The sequence below is a fragment of the Podarcis raffonei genome, chromosome 2 (genome assembly GCF_027172205.1).
Source record: "Podarcis raffonei isolate rPodRaf1 chromosome 2, rPodRaf1.pri, whole genome shotgun sequence".
Lineage (NCBI taxonomy): Eukaryota > Metazoa > Chordata > Lepidosauria > Squamata > Lacertidae > Podarcis > Podarcis raffonei.
The window spans coordinates 61,986,103-61,992,460 of NC_070603.1; the positions used below are offsets into that span (position 1 = coordinate 61,986,103).

At 44.3% G+C, this 6,358-nt stretch overlaps 1 protein-coding gene across 4 annotated transcripts in view; it reads right to left on the reverse strand.

Annotated features, from left to right (window-relative positions):
- The window catches only part of MAPK9 (mitogen-activated protein kinase 9), a 31,336-nt gene extending 28,810 nt beyond the window's left edge, over positions 1–2,526 (reverse strand). For 3 of the 4 annotated variants that reach the window (XM_053376946.1, XM_053376948.1, XM_053376949.1), the window contains exon 1: positions 2,401–2,522. The gene's annotated coding sequence lies outside the window, so the exon portion shown is untranslated. Of the gene's footprint in view, positions 1–2,400 lie in introns of all 4 variants that reach the window. The other variant, XM_053376947.1, reaches the window with a different exon arrangement.
- Positions 2,527–6,358: the final 3,832 nt, after the last annotated feature.

Genomic DNA, 6,358 nt, shown 5'->3' on the forward strand with positions numbered 1-6,358 from the left:
CCCCCCCCCTAGTCAATCTGCTGCTATGTTGAGTTAAAGTATGGCTTGGCTTAGTGTGTCATGTGAACCTAGGCTCATGCTTTAGCTCTCTAACCATGAGCTGTAACCAATGTTTGTCCTGCGATTAACATCTCAAGATTTGATTGGGAGAGCTAAACCATGAGTCTGGAGGATGACCAAGGCTTAGCTTAGCACAGCAGTTGAATGACCAGTGAGGAATACAGCAGCTTCAATCTCCTCTTTGAAAGTCTGCACACTCACACATTTGTGCTAAGCAATGATTTTGCTTAGTGTGATGTACAAAGATGATAGCACATAGTTAAACTGTGGGAAATGGTATCACAAGATGTAGTGGCCATCAATTTGGATGGCTTTAAAAAGTATTTAGACAAATTCAGGGAGGTGAGCAATGGCTCCTAGATATGATCATGACATTACCTCCAGTATGCCTCTGAATATCTTTTGTTTGGGGTCACATGTAAGAGAGTGCTAATGTGCTCATATCCTTCTTGTAAGCTTCTCATAGGCACCTGGTTGACTTCTGGGAGAATAAAATGCTGCACAAGACAGGCCTCTAGTTTGATCTTGTGTTCTTAGGTTAGAGGTGCAGTTCCACCGTGTATATCAGCTGCTTAGACTGTACTATGGACATTTATTTTTAAAACTTACATCCTACCTACTTTCAGAGGAACTCAGTATATGTTTAACATATCACAGTACCAAAACAATATTTCACATTCAAGCTATCTCCAATATATATCTAACAGAAAATGTATTGGATTTGAATATCCATGATTCTGGACAAGTAAAAAATACCCCAGAATCACCTTCCTTTTCTATTAAAAAAAGACTAAACAGAGACCCTTCTCACAAGAACATGAATACAAGGTCGATAATAATGCACTTTCAAATGTAAGAAGGGATGTATAAAGGGCAATAGTAAAAAAAAGAAGCAGAAGAAAAACATCTTCCCTATATGTGACCAAAAAAATGCTCTTAACAAAATAAGCTACCAACAAGTATCATGTAAGTTAGAAGGCAACTTTTAGCTAGCATTCTTAATAATTTCAGTTATGTGTTGGCACATGAAATGGAAAAGTGATCTAACAAGCAGACTTCTCTTAAAAGGTAATTTCTCTATGTGAGGGGTATAATTACACAATCCAACACAACTCAAACTCAACAATTTGACAAGCGGACAGTACACCATACTAATTTTAAAGCACAGTCATTCTTATCCAGAGAAGTATGACATCAAGAGGAGCACTAGTGGCAACCTAGATGTGCTATTCAATTACATTAAACAATAACTGCTGCTTGAATTGTTGATCCTCCTCTCTCCTTTGGCAATAATTTAAGAATAGAACAGTTTACTGTGCCTCCGAGATGGGACAGGGGATATTCAAAGAAAGCTTGGGCAGAAATCCAAAACACATTTCCTTGAAAGTACATCCTACAGAAATCAATGGCTTCTACTTCCAAGTAAACGTGCAGAGCTGGGTTGTTAACCTCCACCTTCCATAGCACAGATTAGATAGCTCTGTTCTGGCATTGAAAATGTGTACCAGGACTGTTGCAAAACGCCCATCTGAAAGCTTAGCGAGGGCAGGACCAAAGTGCTCCTGGGGGGCTTGGTTTTCCATCAACGCAATCCTATGCGGGCCTGCTTAGTAAAAGTAAGCTCCGCGGATTCAATGGGATTTGCTCCCAGGCCTGTGTGTAGAGAGGGTGGCAGCTCATAGCAAACCACCACCACCACCGGGACCCTCCAGTCCGACCCCTGCGTCAGAGCACGAAGAGGCTGGTCCATCCCTGGCATCTCCTGCTCACAAACCGCAAAGGACGAGAATCACTGCGGCAGCAGAAGGGGGTGAGCGGCAGGAGGGAGGCGAGAGAGGCGCAGGTACCAGCCAAGCCGGGTCAGCCCAATGCTGTCAGGCGAGGAGATGCCACGGGAGCGGGGTGGGAAGGACGTCCTGCGTGTTTCGCGACCCCTGAGACACCCCCCCTCCCCGGGCGGCACCAGACCGCTTTTCCCCGGGCGGCAGCTCAGGAGACGAAAACAAGTCGTGGGAATGGGGGGCGCTGGCAGGGTGGGAACAGGGGGGGCTTGACCCGGCCGGGGCCTAAAGCGGGAGCTTCCGCCGCCCCCTCGCCAGGGGCAGGAGGAGGAAAGGGGGCTGCCAAGGTGGGGGGAAACTTTCCAGCCGCAGCTCCGGGTGGGGGAGGGGGGCTGAAGTCATCACGCAGCCGTCTGCGGGGGTCGCCGCCGCCGCCACGCTCCCCGCACCCACCCACAACCCCCCGGAGCCTCCTCCCGGCGCCAGCCCCGCTGGTATCCCTCGGCCGCACCCACAGCTCGCCCGGCCCCAAGCATGCCCGCTCCGGCGCCCGCCTCACCTCCTCGGAAGCCCTCGGGGGAGCCACTCTGCCGCTTCGATTCCTGACCAAGCTCTCGGAGACGCTCCAGCCGCAATGGCCTCCCTCGGTCCCTCACAGGCCGCACCAGGCCCCGAGCGTGATGACAGGCAGCCGCCGCGGCCAATCCACGCCGACATTCTTCGAGGGTCGGCCAACCAGTCTTTCGGAGGCGGGTGTTAAAGGCCACTATATAAGGTAAGGAGTGACAAGCGCCTTCCTCGGTGACTGGGCGGGAGGGGGGGAGGGGTGTGTGCTTTGAGGTAACGTCACCTGCCTGTGCGAAAGTGAGCGGTTCCAATATTCACATAGGGTGACACATATGGAAGGCCGTTTCCCTAGTATAATACTGTATTAGATGAAGAAGACAAACCAGCAAATGATCTCATGGCTGATGTCAGGCTTCCACATAATTTTGTTTTTCCGCTCTGAGGTGAAATGACGTTAAGCATGAATGAAGCACTCGACACACACAGCTAGTTGCCCCACTCCGCACAGCAGTGGAAACGTCATTTTCATATATCAAAATGCTAGGAGAACGGATTAAGTGCGACGTGTTTGCTTTTGAAATGTATTCATATAAATGCCCTGGACTTTGCAATCCCAGCAAAGGGCTGGAGCCGTCGGGTAACCTGCTATTTACCACAATAGGATATTGGAAAAGTGTGGCATACAAGGGTCAGTGACAGTGACATTTGAATCTCGTGCTGGTATATCAAATATGGGGAAAGGAGTTTGAACATCGCCATCCACTGATAGAGGAATGCACACCCAACTGTGAAATTAATCTATATTGTTTCCATTACAATGAGACACCTCTATGAAAAATGGCATCTGGTAATTTTATCCTCACCAAGCATGAGATTCATCTGGCAACAAAAGAACACTAAGCAGATGTTCATCCTGTTCATTTGACACAATAGAAATCAGCAGGAAAGAGAAGGCTGCTTCTTTAAGGTACAGTTTTTTCTATATGGGGGTGGGTATGCATTTAACAATAAAGATCCAAAACATAATTATACACTATACAACTTACATCACTGGTGTAAAACACTGCAAGGTTTCAAAAAGGGCAGCAGCACATAAGAGGAACCCACATAATTTATCCTTCTGTAACTTAAGCCTTTGGGGGCAAAAGATAGCAACTCTTTAGGGTAATTCCATACTGTATGGAATGTACTGTATGGAATGTAAGATTTGTAAGTTTCTTCATATGACATTTTGTGTATTAGCTAATATTATTTGAACTCCAATTAACATTAAACCATTTGTTCATTAGCTGACTTGATCCTCTTAATTCAAAATAATCAGTAAGTATACCGCTGCTAATTTAAATGCTTACTTTTAAAAACTCTGACCAATGTAACAATTTTGCAACCTTACGAACAAGTGTTTTTGCTAAAAGTATGAATTGTTTTTTCCCTATCCTTGCCAATAAACATCTAATGCTTCAATAAGTGTCCAACTTATTGTAATGATCATTGGAGACTGTGGAAAGAAATATTTTCTGGCAAATGACCTGTGACCAGTGTTACATGAACAATCTAACTGAGACAATTCATTGATAGACTTCCTCAAATAAATGTCTGCAAAGCAAAACCAAAAGCAAGTGTGCATATGAGGTTAACTATGAATTCACAAGTTGTAGGTCAGCATCAAGCCCATGTGTGATGCTGTAATGCCCATGGGAATTTGCACTTAGCTGTGGCAACACCCTAATAATTTGTTCCTTTGCAACTGAACATATACAATTTGTGAGGAAAACAAATGTCACAGAAATCCCTCTTTTTACAAAGAGGATGAATATTATGTTGCATCACATGGTCAATAAATTTTGTTTTCAAACTCAACAAAGTTGCCAACTGACAACAGTACTTCAGTAGCTGTTTCTGCTTCTTTCTTTCTGAATTTTCTTTCAGGATATTCACACTTCCCATAGGGTCATTATTCCCCCCATTTGTGGTGTTTATTTTATATTATGTTAAAATTCATTTACGCTTTGTGTTAAATACTGCCTTCAACCATTTACAGTTGTTCACAACTGGACTTCACTGTCAGGGGTCCTTTACCTTTTTACTGTCCCCTGAGGCAAGGCAAGAGAGCTTCAGCTCCTGAGGTTAATTTTTTTATCTCTAGGTCAGGTGTGGGGAACCTCTTGCCTATGGGCCAGTCTTGGCATGCCAGACTTCCCCATTTGGCCCACGAGGTTATTTTGGGCAAGCCACAGCCAGCCACCCTAATCCTGATGTCATACAGGTAAGAGTGGGGCTTGACCAATCATATTTTACAGCTCCTTTAAAGGTAAAGGTACCCCTGACTGTTAGGTCCAGTCGTGGCCGACTCTGAGGTTGCGTGCTCATCTCGCTCTACAGGCCGAGGGAGCCGGCATTTGTCTGCAGACAGCTTCCAGGTCATGTGGCCAGCATGACTAAGCCGCTTCTGGTGAACCAGAGCAGCACACGGAAACGCCATTTTCCTTCCCGCCAGAGCGGTACCTATTTATTTACTTGCACTTTGACGTGCTTTCGAACAGCTAGATGGGCAGGAGCTGGGACCAAGCAACAGGAGCTCACCCTGTCGCGGAGATTCGAACCAGCAACCTTCTGATTGGCAAGCCCTAGGCTCTGTGGTTTAGACCACAGCACCACCTGTGTCCCACAGCTCCTTTAGTCCAAACATAAAGTTTATTTTGTTTACCAAATGAGAAAGCAGAACTATCAGTACAATAAAGGGTCACTAACCTATTCTGTTTTATTGAAGAGGTTTTTAACCAAACTTTAGCGGGTGGGGGATAGAGGAATTTGGGTCGTCTTTCATAGCACACTTCTGGCTGCTTTACTCACATGAAAAAATCTGTTTTGTAAAACTGTTGTCAGATAATAAAACTCTGGAAAATCATCTTCAAAATGATTCAGAACATGTTAACTATATGTGAATATAAAAAATAGGTCTGCAGATTGACCCTTAATCTCTCCTATGGGACAGCCCTTCAGGAGATAAGACAAAAATAGGTACAGCCAATGCAAAGTGCTCTTGCCAACATGTGTCTCCCGGCACAGCAATGAATCCACAGGCACCTCTAAGGATGTTTACCTGAGGAACCAGCAAAAACTGAACACTACCGACTATGAGATAAAAATAATAGTAGTGGGGGTAGAGGAAGAAACATCAGAAGAACAGGATGTTTTACAGGAACAGGTTTTGCAGGGGAACAAAGAATGTAAGCTCACTTTATCCCAAATCCCAAGGCTTTTGAGGCTGCCAGTGAACTTGAACTAGTTAAATAAATTGAAGTCACTAAGTAGCAGAGAATCTACATCTCATGTGCAGCCTCTCAAAGTTAAAGGAATTTTATCCAAAAAGGGACATTATTGTACAGACTGCTTATTCTCTTCAGTGAGCTGTAGCGTAAAAATTGCTACTTTGAAAACTGCAGTATGGGAACATATTGAGAAATTATCTTTGTGGCAAAATTTATTTCTCTAGGAAGTGAAGAAGCGATAGAACTTCAGCAACATAGTTGCTAGAAAAATAGACAGTCATTTTCTTACTTTGGAAAGTTCCATGAAGCTTGAAGATACACCAGTGAAGTGCACAATATGATTACCTGTCTGCATTGTCAGTGGCACTGATACTTTGTGTCAGTTCATAGTAATCAGAAATTTTGAAACATCCCCATACTGTAGTTATAATTTTTTTCTTCACCCTGATTTGTCCAAGACTATACTGTGAGCTTCATCCAGAGGCACCACCAGGGCCGAAATATGCAGCAGAACACAGAATGAGAAACAGGGCCCCCCAACAAAGCAAGACTAGCGTACTATATTCTGAAGTAATACACATTACCATCTAAAGAGCCCACATCCCTAACCTGCTCTCCATAAGAATAAGAATTTATTACTTATACCTTATCCACCATTAAGTCCAGGATATAAAAATA